The sequence below is a fragment of the Mercenaria mercenaria genome, chromosome 10, assembly GCF_021730395.1.
Source record: "Mercenaria mercenaria strain notata chromosome 10, MADL_Memer_1, whole genome shotgun sequence".
Taxonomy (NCBI): domain Eukaryota; kingdom Metazoa; phylum Mollusca; class Bivalvia; order Venerida; family Veneridae; genus Mercenaria; species Mercenaria mercenaria.
The window spans coordinates 4,803,213-4,817,828 of record NC_069370.1 but is presented as its reverse complement, the minus strand read 5'-3'; the positions used below and the strand labels follow the sequence as shown (position 1 = coordinate 4,817,828).

Below are 14,616 nucleotides of genomic sequence, written 5' to 3'. Positions count from 1 at the left end.
GAATCAATAATACTAATGAATGTTAAATGAAGATTTGTCCTATGGAAACTAACGCTCTTGTGAAATATCTTCTCGTATTTAATTGTTAGAAAACTAAACCTTAGATTTAGCATGAATAAAACTGGTTTGTCACGTGTATGCAAGAGGCCTTATGACTCAAAGTTATCCTGTGCCCATTTTTCACTTCAGATATTTACTTCAGATGTAGAAAATCCTCATCAAATTTATTTAATCATACTAAAGATACAAATGAGCCGCGCCATGGGAAAACCAACATAGTGTATTTGCGACCAGCATGGATCCAGACCGGTCAGGTTCCATGTTCGCTTTCAAAGCCTATTGCAATTAGGGAAGCATAGATCCTGTCCAGACTGCGCGGGTGCGCAGGCTGGTCTGGATCCATGCTGGTCGCAAATGCACTATATTGGTTTTCTCATACTAAATATACAAATAATTATGTATTTAGAGCTCCAGTCGTAATTAAATGCCATACAATATCAGTTGATTGTTAAAAACAAACAAACTTTATGTGGTATTATTCATTGATATTGTGTTTAACTATGCATAATTTAAGTGTGTACTATTTCAACAAACATGTAAATTCTATGTTTAAATAAGCAGCTGTAGTAATGGTTTATGTCTTCAGTCGAATATACCTTTAAAATACTTTGTTGTTTAAGTGCGACTCAGTGATCTATCTAGCTTTTTCTAACAGTTTGGCTTTCATTAACCCTAATCTTGAAACCAGATAATAGACTTTCAGGATTTTTTTCCCGTCTGAAGAATTTGGTTTGAAGTCTTTGTGTTTTAATAATTGAAAGGAAAGTTTAACTAATTCTAAGTCATTACAACCTCATTTGATGTATGCGAATGTTTAACCATAAGACAACAGTACGAATTAAAATAAACCTTAAATCTATCTCCTTTTTTCTCTCCAAAATTAGGTTCCTGCTGTTCATTATTTTTCACATTCATGGCAGATAAAAACATCGACCCGGGTTGTCGGCTCACACATACTTGTTTCTGTTTTTTTTATCGTAACGTATTAGTCATCATGTGTATATTGCTTGTCATTCATTACATTATGAAACACCACATGGAATTTTATAGATACAGTATCTTAACACCATCATAATGTTTTATTGATCGGAATTGTTTCCAAACAGTGAACAAATCATCACATCGCAACATATGTTTCGTGGTATCTTGCGATTAATAATGTACACCCTTTGGCGATAATTTATCATCGTTCCTTTACCATACATAAAAAAATAGAATTAAACATTCCAGCGTTGCTACTGGAATATTATGGACATCAAAATAAGGCTGATCTGATATAATTTTGTTTATAAAAAGGTTGAATGTGAGTGGTCACAATTGTTAAATTGGGCTTAAAGAAAAAGTCACGAACAAAATCGAACAGGAGCTTTTGTTTCTTTACACAATCCGCGAAGCGTTATGATTACATATTTGATTTTAATACCGTACATTTGGTATATATATAGATGTGAAGTGGTAATAATTAAAGACAAAAATAAAAAGTAAACATGATTACTTGATAAATAAGCTAACCTCCGTACTACCTGGATGATATTAGCAAACTGTATATGCTTCAAACGAACAATAATACTGTTCCTTACATTCTACAGCCAGTCTCTATAAGCTCGCTATTTTGAATGAAGCAAGTTAACCTTATTGCTTTTTTCAAACGTTCCTGGCTTTGATAGTAAATCCGATGCAGCTATTTATAAAGAATTAATTAATTAAAATCTAATTAAACTCATTTTTTTTGTTCATTTCTTACCATTACCTCTAAACATAGGAAAGTTTTTAACCTAATATAACCTTATATTTCTAGTTACGTTAAAAGTATACAACACATCAATGTGACTTTTAATAAATGTTGATCCTTTTAGCTCACTTTTTTAACAGTGGCGTTGTGTCTGTGTAAAATGACATCAAAGCGAACATCTAAGATGCAATAGTTCCGACTTCAATTATTATTGCTGTACTCGCCGCCTAAATGCACGTTGTATAGCAAATACGTTTTCGAGAACAATATACACCGTATCAGCTCTTCATTGATTATAAGTTAGTTTTAGCATTAGCCATGAAGTTCCTACATGCAATAAGAAGACCTTCTAAATAGTTTATACAACAATTAGCACTACACTGTAAAATGGTCATAAATCATTATTTTGTCTGTATTCGTAATAAAATAAGCCTTATTGATTACATACAAAATCATATTTATTGTTTCGTATTAATAGGTAATACAGCTAGAAAACAGGTAGAAAAATAGAAAATGAATACAGTGTTGAGTGCGTCAATTGTAAAAAAAAAACAAGGATAAATATCAAACAGGGAATGCCATGTTTCAAAAAACGCAGCCTCTCCAAAACAAAACTCTTTTAAACCATTTGCTGTCGCAATAAATACGTAACAACACTGTTAGCATTCATGCATTTATTGATCGTCAAGTCAAGATTTTTGAGTGATCAAAGTATGATACAGATGTTTATAAGCTTGTCATGCAGTAAAGTTGTGAGGGGAACTTAGCCAAATCCACCTTTTTGTGACAAGTGCTTTAGATGCCAAAGCGCAAATATGCCATTACACGAGACACACATGAAATTTCATTGTGACTAGGGGCAGATTTTCATCAATGTCTGTCCGAAGAGTTGTACACAGGTAGTCAATCTAATCTAAAAAAAATGAAATTGCTAATATCTGACACGGATCAGTAGAAGATTGCTTTAGTGTGTATTTAGTTGTTGTTTTTTTGTGTTTGAGGTAACAGGCATTACAAATATTCTGGAACGAACGAATTCAGGTCGATACCATTATATGAGATTCAAATTAAACCGCATTGATTAATCTATTATCAGAAGATCAGATGCGTTTTTAAAACAATACTAAGGTTCATGGTAGATGATATTACTGACTTCGTTATGCTGCCTATGGCAAACACTACCTAATGATGAAAATGTTTTGCATGCAGCATGGATCAACCAGACCTGCGCATCCGCGCAGTCTGGTCAGGATCCATGCTGTTCGCTAACGGTTTCTCTAATTGCAGTAGGCTTTAAAAGTGAACAGCATGGATCCTGACCAGACTGCGCGGATGCGCAGGCTGGTCTGGATCCATGCTGGTCGCAAACCCACTATGTTGGTTTTCTCATGGCACGGCTCATATTTACTTAGACATTTCGGATTACTGCTGCAAAAAAAAAGCTTATGGCACAAAAGCACTTTTACCTGAATGAGTGAAAAATGTTTACTTGACATGTGCTAATGTTTCGATCGATCAACTCGGATATCTTCTCACATCATCGTCAATGGTGCGGAAGAAAATTTCAAATGAAGCGTTAATACAACTATCTTGGTTATTTTCTTTTCGTGTGATGTTATATCTACCTTAATCTTGTTATATATTGATAAGCCAGATCGCAATATCTATCGAAAATGAATTATAGTCAATGACTAGAAAATGAAATTGGGTAGGGCGCGATTGTTCTAATTTACTGTGTTACTGCAATGGGCGTTGGAAAGGTGCATATGTTAGGATTCGTAAAGGACTAGGAAATTGAAGGTATTTTTGCATTTCTGTCGAAATTATCATCGTGATTTTATCAATATCAATATCGTTATTACTCATCATCGTCATCATTTTTATGGTAATCAGTTTCAGCACTGTAGTCGTAGTTTTCATTGTCATTATCTGAACCACTTTCATTATTATACTGTTGGCCTTAGATAGCGACTTTCATGAATAAATTAGCTCCACCTATGTTTGATGATAATAACGATGAAATTACTAATGAAATAAATAATGTGACGATGATGTCGATTATGATAATGACTATCTAATTCATCATTATCATCAGGTTGTTGATCATTGTGATTATAAAGGTTCTCCTGTAATTTGCATATTTATCATATTGTAATCAGTTTGCAAATCTCTGATTTGTTAAAAATCAAATAGAAAAAAACGTTCTTCGCAAATGCATGCAAACTTACTTCTTTATTACACGCGTCAGTTGTTATGATACGTTTGCACATTCTGAACATATTTTGAAACTACCCTACCAAATGTGCGTAGGGTCCAACACAGTCTGGATATTGACCAGTTTTTGCTTTGTTCAATTCAAACCTATTTATTGTACATCACGTGCAGAAAAGGTTATCATACATTTGGTTTACTACGCTCAATGTTTATATGCTTCGGACCTTTGTATTGGACTGTGGAAGCTGTTGGCCAATTCAACTTTTATCAGAATTTGACTCCTGGCCTTCGCACAAGGACTCCGACGTTCAACCTCTGCACAACTCAGCCAAACTAATATTGGTTGTGACTTCCAAATTGCTTTCCTACCATTTTGCAGCCCACGACGTCCACACGATGTAAAATATATAAATATTAATTGCCAATCAAAGGAATTATATTCCTTTGCAGAAAATATTAGATAACAGGTATGCTTGTTTGGAACGTTGGGAAATGATTAGAACTATCATCAAGCAGTTAGCTCTGCAAATGACTAGTTCGATTAATTATAATACACCTGGCAAATATTAATAAAGCAGATCCGAATAGTTTATAAATTTGTATCTACAGCGCTGATTGGATTTCTACAACTGTTACAAATTTATTCATTGCGAATATGTACTGTTATTTGTCGAATCAGTTAACTTATGCATATATTTTACTGCTGTCTTCGTTAATTGGTACGTATTGAACGAAACCTATGTACTCCATTGCAAACAATAAATAATATAGTAAAACCAATGGGAAAAAAATGATATAATTACGATTTGCCTTTATATTTATTTATATTTAAGAGCGAAGGTCAATGTATTTGGCGTAGTTTCATAATGGAAACTTATCAGAACTATTTCTTTATACCTGCTCACATGTCAGAATAAGAAAATATTACTTTGAAATTTCTAAAAAGAAAATTTTAAGCCTTACTCTATGATAGGCGGTAGATCAAAAACTTAAGACTTTAAACGTGGCATAGATCAAAAAGTAAAGTTGAGCGCTTGCAAGTTGTCATTTAAACAATGTTTTAATCTAAACGAACCGGGTCGAAAAATAACCCTTCCTACAACATATAAATCAAAAGTCCTGTTTACACACACTTACTAAAAATCACTTGACTTTTTGCTGTTTTTTTATCTGCTGAAAAATATTTACTCTATTTACGATCTTGAGTTTCTTGTCACGGATGGAGAGTTATTATTCAGATCTATTTCAAAGAAATAGCTTTTACAAACAATAATGTAGTTAATGTCTTCAATTATGTTGCTTTAAACAGTCCGTAAACATTTGTACTTTAGAGATAAGGCATGTCTGAGCATTCTGTATCAGCTGCTGTTGTTAATATTTTATCACCTCTGTTTCCAGGTTCGACAAGTTAAATGAGGTTGATTATTGACAAGAGCAATGTACTATGAAGCTTTTCAAGAAGAGGTAAGTCTTCCTTTTGTTTTTGTTTCCATCATAATCTGATATATCAAAAATTATTATAGACAATTTAACAAACAATATAGCATTTTATTGACAGATATCAATGTTTGTTCTTTTTCAGTTTTTTTATTTATTGACAGCAGGGTGAGGTATATGAACACCCTTACCTATAAATATATTCATCGAGTTGATTTATGTACTTTAACAAGGGGCAGAGGGCATTCGCCATAGAACAATACTACGTTAGGCTAACTTATGATTCCATTATCAGGATGCTTTTGAACAGAAAAGAAAGTGATGTTAGATTTTCATACATTTTTGTCCATTTATCTTGTATCTCGGGAATCACACTAGAAACACATTTATTTGATTTAAAATCCATTTGTTACATTCATATTGTTTCAATTTTTCATGAAAGGTGTGATCATGTTTCCACCAAACAAGTGTAAATTACATCTTACAGCTCAGAACTGCATTCCTTGTAATTTCACTTCATAAATCTAACGCAGAATTAAATTTCAGACACTAGGAAAACATGTAGAAGGATGTTTTTATTTTAATTTTTGTAGTTTCTTTTATTTAGGCATGGTATGCCCATCATATTGAAAACAAAGAAATACTTGTACTCTTATGTCCTACATGTCAGGTCAGACAACCGTCCTTCTCAAAGAACCATTATAAATTTTCTCTTTATCATACGTTTTGTTTCTTTTATTTTTTCAGAAATTGATATTTTTCTATAATTTGATAATAGAGAGGTCTGGATTTGTTATCGGTTGAGAAAGTATGTACGATTTATCTTTAATATATTTTTATGTTGCAAATAATACGTTAAAACTAAAGAAAAATGAATGTATTATGCATGGAATATCGTACATTCACAAACGTTTTTCTAAGTTTTCTTGTTTTCTTTGCCAGTAAAATAGAACTTGTTCGAAAACGTAATGACAAGAAAAAAGTTACGAAGTTTTTGTTAAAATATAATATGCCATTAAACAAATACAAATGTATTTTAAAAGTTGATATTGAATAATTTATTTAAAATGTTACGTCATAGATATTTAGGCAGCAGAAAGGCACACAAACAGAGAAACGACAGGTTGTGCCTCTGTGCTAACCACTTAATAAGCGTTCTTTTTTAAGAATGTTTCCCTATTTGATTTCTTCTTTCATTTATTGCCTTTATACATTTCAACAGTTTCACTTTTTCCTCGTCTTTTTATGCCCCCGAAGGGAGGCATATAGTTTTTGAACCGTCTGTCCGTCTGTCAGTCTGTCCGCAATTTTCGTGTCCGGTCCATATCTTTGTCATCGATGGATGGATTTTCAAATAACTTGGCATGAATGTGTACCACAGTAAGACGACGTGTCGCGCGCAAGACCTAGGTCCGTAGCTCAAAGGTCAAGGTCACACTTAGACGTTAAAGGATAGTGCATTGATGGGCGTGTCCGGCCCATATCTTTGTCATCGATGGATGGATTTTCAAATAACTTGGCATGAATGTGTACCACAGTAAGACGACGTGTCGCGCGCAAGACCTAGGTCCGTAGCTCAAAGGTCAAGGTCACACTTAGACGTTAAAGGATAGTGCATTGATGGGCGTGTCCGGCCCATATCTTTGTCATCGATGGATGGATTTTCAAATAACTTGGCATGAATGTGTACCACAGTAAGACGACGTGTCGCGCGCAAGACCCAGGTCCGTAGCTCAAAGGTCAAGGTCACACTTAGACGTTAAAGGATAGTGCATAGATGGGCGTGTCCGGTCCATATCTTTGTCATCGATGGATGGATTTTCAAATAACTTGGCATGAATATGTACCACAGTAAGACGACGTGTCGCACGCAAGACCCAGGTCCGTAGCTCAAAGGTCAATGTCACACTTAGACATTAAAGGTCATTTTTCATGATAGTGCATTGATGGGCGTGTCCGGTCCATATCATTGTCATTCATGCATGGATTTTAAAATAACTATGCATGAATGTGTGACACAGTAAGACGACGTGTCGTGCGCAAGACCCAGCTCCGTAGGTCAAAGGTCCTAAACTCTAACATCGGCCATAACTATTCATTCAAAGTGCCATCGGGGGCATGTTTCATCCTATGGAGACAGCTCTTGTTTACTATTTGATTCTGTTGTTTAGTTGTTCGATTTAATGCTGTATATAACGCTCTAGTTAAATGACAGTACAGTCATTCCTTTATTTCACAATGGCACATTTTGTTTCATACATAACCGCTATTTTCAGTCTGATACTTGTCTAGCAAAATATTATTGGAGCAATGAAACAAGTTTAAAATCACATTCACTGATGTTCAAACACATATTATATAACAATTCATTAACGTCTCGTTCAAAAAGGTACATATATATTTCTGGCAAACAGCAGCTGCAACTTGCATATTGTTCAAATTCATTTCGATTCATTTCCTGTTCTGTAAAACATGACGTAAAAAATGCAGTTTCATGGGAATTGCATAGCTTTTTCATAGAAAAATAGCTTAACATAATAATTTCCCATAGACAAATATCCAAGGTATATTATCTGAAAATGGTTTCCACCTGCTATATTCTGTTCTTTCTTTTCAAAACGTAAATTTGTTTAATTTTGAATTTTCCTAGGCGCTTTTCTTTCGGAATGTTATTCATCAAAAGTAAGCAAGACAAAATAAGAGATGGTCATTTTTGAGAGCTATAATATATTTATTAAGACTTCTTGCATTGTTAATTTGTCATTTGAATATACAGCTTTGCTTGTTGTTTTTTTTTTTTTTTTTTCAATTTTGAAAGAATATGTTTTGAAGCAGTAAAGATATTGCTTTTTGTAACCAGATCAGTAGTGCCAAATTTCCTTTATTGCACTAGAAAGAATTAAAAGTATATAGGGATATTGATTTCAAATCTGTGATTGTGTACTCGTACCCGAACGAAATCCCTTTCAAATAAATGGTTTTACACGTTTGCTGAAAATACCCACTCGCTAAAGATAAACTAACAGATCGGAACGATTACTACTGATGAACTGTTTTTCAACATGTTTAACCTTCACCCTGCTAAATGTCAAAAATAGACTGGTCCGTCTTTCAAATTTGGGCAGTACCACTTGTTCATCAAAGGGGTAACCACTGAAAATTTACAGACTGAACAGCGCACAATGCAGACCACGATCTTTGTCTCCACTGGTAGCAAAGGCAGAATCACTTGCCGCCAGCAAGCTAAAGGTTTAATTGATTGAAACTGATCATTTTTTTATCACATGTTTGACGTCGCGGGAGTGTAATAAAGCCATTAAATAAAAATGATAATACACTAGTGTAATAAAGCTTTGACGTCGACGTCATTTATAGTATAGGCGACGTCGGTCAAATTGTCTTGTTTATATAGTAAAAAAAAAGTCGATTTTTTGATGTTTCGACAAGAAAGGCTAACATGTGATAAAAAGAATATAACATTTGTGACTTTCCACATTGAATTTATTAAACTCGTTGAATAAAATTGATAAAATGCTCGGCAGAGCCTCGCATTTTATCATTTTATTCAACGAGTTTAATAAATTCAATATGAAAAGACACTCATGTAATATCCTCTATGTAAAAATAGAAATATTCAGAACGTAATACCTCATATTTTAGTTGAAATTTATAAACGAATTAGACACGAACTTTGCTTTTCTCTTGGCCATAGAGTGATTTTGATTTTCCGTTTTCTTTAAACAAAATTGGTTCGCCAATTGTATTGATGTTTCTATATTAAAACTGATCAGTGATTGCACTAATTGAACCTGATTTTTCTGTGAATATGAATATTCACCTGATTTACTTGTGAATATGTTACACCTGATTTACCTGTGAAAATGTTGCGCCTTAAATACCTGAAAAAAATGTGCTTGATTTAATTGTGAATATGTTACACCTGATTTACCTGTGAAAATGTTACCATGAATTACCTGTTAATATGGTGTATTCGATTTAACTGTGAATTGTACCTGATTTTCCTGTAAAATGTTGGAAATGATTTAAATTGGCAGATGGGATAGTGAGTGTTGATTGCATTTATTTTACAAAAACATCAATATTCAGTGATACAAAAAGTTTACAAAAATCATTATCATTAGCAAAATACAGCCTAAAATCGTCCACTGTGTGGTATTTATAAGAATAAGACTTAGTGATATTGACACGTATGTTTTCAATGTGTATTTTCCTGCAGACAATACCATGAACTTATATAAGTTCTCAGCTAGTTAGAGACTTTGCAAAAAGTTTATATTACAGCAGGAAAGGTTTTGCTTGCTGATGATTTCAATGGACAGTATGAAATTTTAGTCGATCTTAGACCTTATTGCTATTAGTATCTCTGTAACTATTATGTAACAGCAACACAGTGTTATACCGACAAAGACGATGATTGATCACGTGCTCACGTGATCATGTAGACACTTTGTTGAGTCAGTCGCTTCCCGTATGTCTCTTTGGTAACATCATATCATTTACCTCTTGTCTCCTCTGTTTCCGTTGATAATATGTCGACAGACAAGATATGGTTCTCCCAAACCAAAAAAACTCAGATTTAGTGAAAGCAGACAATCGGATGAAAGTGACCTTCTCAGTTTATTCTGCGATAAATCTCCCGGCCGGATAGCACATCTGATATTATCATAAAAACAAGAGCTGTCAGTGGACAGCGCCCTCGACTATTCTCAGTGCTTGATAGTATAATATAAGCAATGAATAAAACTTTAACATTACAATAAGCATATTCTAAGTCGAAAGGGGGCCATAATTCAGTCAAAATATTTGATAGAGTTGCCTCCTCCTTTTTACAGACTGGGGTCATAATGGTAAACAAGTATGCGAAATATGAAAGCAATATCTCAATGGACTTTGAAAATATTTGGGGTGGTACGCAAAGAGGATACTCTTCAAGCGGTGTTACGTATGCAAATCAATTCCCTTATAATGTGACGTAACTGGATACAAAACGGGAAACCAAGAATGAGATCAAACTTACTGCCTTACTATTCAAGCCTTTTCAATCTTAACACGGTCAGATACATTTCATTTTATGGTTATCCTCGTTTAAGAAACAACAGTTCGTGTTCCTACATGTCATATTTTGTAACAATAGAAACATGATTGGTAAAGCCTCCTCTACATATACATGTATATGGCGAAGACCCCAGAAACTTCTGCCTTCTGTGAACGGAACCGGTGTAGTTTGAAAGAACCCGATACGTTTTTACTAAATGTCCCTAAAAATGATAAAAGCGGTATGTCCTTCTGCAGTTTGGGAAATTTACAGCATGGATTTCTGATTTGTCCCAAATATGGTTGTAATGTTTAAGACATTCCATGTGAGCGCTTTCTCAGTTGTATATTTCGTTTTGGTAGGATATGTTTGTTGGTCTTATATTTACCCTGTCTTTAAACTGTACTTTACGTCTGATACCGTAATGCAGGTCAATGTACTATAATGATACTGTAAAGATTTCACGTGCTTTAGTATATGCATATGTATATTAATACATAATTCATTCGTATATATTATTTGTTATATTTCTGTGTCTACCAGATTCAGTTTTAAAATGACCAGTCAACATTCCTAGTTTAGCAATACATTTTCTCTGATTAACACAATTCAACTTATTTAAATGTTCAGATAGAACACCAGTGTCGAAAACAGCAGAATTTATCTTTTTAAAATGAAAGAAATATATTTGATTATCCTGAATGGCATGCCTTGATAACGAAGACGGTATCAGTTTGCTCTTCTAAATACTAAATAAAACATTAGTTAACACTCAAAGATTATGATAAGATAATGTTACTTTTGAATGTTCAGAACGTCTGCTACGTGATAATATTTATGATTAATCATTTTAAGTTATCTACGTGGAAATACGTAGAAGCAGATTCTTAGAACCGTTTGATAATATATTTGTATGAAATCTATTCGTCCCTGTTGTTACAGAAACAAAACATTCATTTGTATAACAGTATCTTGAGTTATTGCTGCCCGAACTCTCATTTTGGAAACTTATCTTTACTGTATATTGCTATCAGAGATAAAACAATAATAAATAAAGAACTGATTGCGTCAGAATGTGCAAACGAAGTGACAGGAGGATAGGGGTATCCCTGGAACCGAGTCTGGTTTATTTTAGCTGTCGTTAATGTATATTTCTAAACAAATTTCAAAATAAGCTAGCATCCGCTGAAAGTTATCAGTCAGTGCCACTATATACTTTTTATTTCCACGTTACTGTTCCCACCTACGCCCCATCCCTTTTATAATATATTTAGTGTTGTCTTTTAATATTTAATGCACTGATAGTAGATAAATACACCATTTGTTACGTATACTGAAATTGAATCTAAAGTATACGGAAGTGACTCGATATACTACATGTATTTTTTACTGTGGTAGATATACAGTATGCAGTTTTGATCATGTTTGATATACGGTATGTAGTCTGGTTGGGTGTGTACAGCGCTTCTTTATTCTTTCCGTACTTATTTTTACATTATTTGACATTTCAATTTTGAGTCTGTCAGACAAATTGTTCTTATTTAGTCTCTGTAACTGCGATATATGCACTACCTGTAAAATTGAAAAGGAAATTGTTGGTGCTTACAGTTTGTATTCAATGTAATGTTAAGTCTATCCATCAAGCATAATATGCTTGTCTCTGTTAAAACACGCTTATGCTAGAATGACGTCACGTTAACGTGCAGTGACGTCAAAGTTTTTGTTGCGACAAAGAAAGAGCGCTACTATATTTTATCTACTGTTTTAGATTAAAGGCATAACCGTGTTTTAACACTATTTATAGACTCGGATGGTAATACGTCGTAGTGAAATGCGCCCGAGTGAAATTATTACGCCCGACGTATAACCGCCCAATTTATTTATCATGTCCGCAAAAATGCTTTGTATCTAGTTGTTTTTCGCTGATCTTAAATAGTACATCTAAAAACATTGTTTGACCCGAGGCCTAAGGCTGACAATGTGACTGTTGAAGGAAAAGCAAAATAACATTTGTTTCATAATGTTGAAAAAAATAAAACATTTATAACATTTCTTAGCCAAAGCACGTAAGTCTTAACAATAAGAAAGACCGCATTTATGCAAAGTAAGACCAAGGTTAATAAGACAATGAAATTTCTTAAAGAAATAGTAATACTATTTCAGATTTTATTATGTGAGGTTTGCACTTACGGTATCATTTCATTAAACAGTCTTTGACAGTCATCTTGCCTCAACTTACACATTTTTGAATTCCTTCAATTTATCTTAAACATCAGTTGAATAATCAGACCTCTGTTTTCTGCCGCACCGATGTCTTGAAAATGTATCATTTCTCTAAATTGAGATAGAAAAAAAAACAATTGCATGACTTTGGCAGTCTATCCTTTAATTAGGCTAATATTGGAACAGGTAGACTTATTACTTAAAAGTGTAATGTATTTAACATTTGCTTTCGATACGGTGTCAAAATAAATTAGAAACAAAATATTGTACAGAGCATGAAAGCGTTGATGGGTGTAAACAAATAGATATGACACGTTCGCAGTTTTTGAATAAAGCAATATTGCAAGAAGTATTGAAATGAATTGTTATGTTTCTGTCCAAGCCAGTACAATGAATAATGTTCTGTACTTTGCGATATTAGTTTAGAAGGTTTGTAGAGAAGGAATTAGAAGGCGCATTAAAGTTTTCTGTCTCCTGCCTTCTAAATCAGATATTACAGAATATAGACATACATCTTTTGTGATATACTTACATTTAATCTTAATCTGCTAAGGGTGCAAAGTTGAATTTTTCGTTTTACTTTAGGTTATCAAAACCAAACAATTTTTAAAAGCCTTACTGCGCTATAAAAATTCGGTATATTATTACGAAACGATGATCAGTACTTTTATATAGTATCACTTTCACCATTATTGGTTGTGAATCAACCGTTGTTAGAAAATGACCGTGGAAAATGACCGTGGTGTGCAAATTTTTTCAAAATATAAATGGGATATATTATCAAGTTAACCCTTACCCTGCTAAATTTCTATAATGACCTTGTCCATTTTTAAATTTGGACAGTACCGTTAACTGTTAAAAGGGGTGATTACCAAAAAAAAAAACCGCACAATCCACCCTGTCTAGCATGGTAAGGGTTAACGAAGTTGTATCTTACATTGAACCGTATAATGTATAAAGAAGACTGAATAGTAATCCAGCCATCTTCGTAGTGTAATACAGGCTGGCAAGTGTTAACTTTCGTATAAGAAGTAACGATTTCATCAACAGGTATTGCACTAACTAAAGCGATTCGCTCAAACTTAACATATTGTTTCTTACTTTCTTCAAATTATGGAACTACCCTGCAGTTACGTGTATTAATGCTTTAATGCTATCAAGATTGTTGACGGTTTTATAGCATGTAAAGCTAAAGATGATATTCAGTTGTTGTTGTTGTTTTTTTTGGCAGAATGCTTGTGAAAGTGTTTATGAATCAAATGATTTTTGTTCAAACATACCGGTCTTAGTGATACATATCTTATCTGCATCAGCCTAAAGATGGTTTTCTTTCTTTTCTTTCTTTAAATTTATACTTTGAGGGACAACAGAGGTCATATCTATACACAAAATGATGTCTTTCTTTTGTTTTTCAACAGAAATAGAGAATTTTTACAGAATGCAGTATAAGTTTTATCTTGAAATAACTTACGTCAAAAACAGCTTAGAAAACAGTAAATGTCAGTGAGGTAGTAAGCTTAGATATTTCGGGGCGATGTTGCATATAACAGAAGTAGCTAAGTACCGCTTGTTGAAAATCTTGAAAATTGGAATTATGATAAGTATTTAACAAACTCTGGTATTTTGTTTCGGCATGGAACTTTCACCACAACTTTTAACAGTGAACGTAAAGCAACAAATATTATCATACCAAAATGTTTAAATTTACTTTACCATTACATTCATGCCAACACATTTACAGTTTCAATGCAGGCCCTATTCAAATAGACATTATTGTGCAACAAGGTTCTGTTGTACATTGTTGCTCCATATTTAACTGCATTTAACTCAAATATAATGTATTTGCGTGGGTGCAGGAAGTGCAGACAGTAAAGATTTATGGTGATTTGTTGAC

At 33.6% G+C, this 14,616-nt stretch overlaps 1 protein-coding gene across 2 annotated transcripts in view; it reads left to right on the top strand.

Annotated features, from left to right (window-relative positions):
* Positions 1-14,616, top strand: part of LOC123559876 (muscarinic acetylcholine receptor M2-like) — a 200,204-nt gene that overhangs the window by 50,529 nt on the left and 135,059 nt on the right. For both annotated transcript variants that reach the window (XR_008372560.1, XM_053552181.1), the window contains exon 2: positions 5,405-5,470. The gene's annotated coding sequence lies outside the window, so the exon portion shown is untranslated. The remainder of the gene's footprint in view (positions 1-5,404; positions 5,471-14,616) is intronic.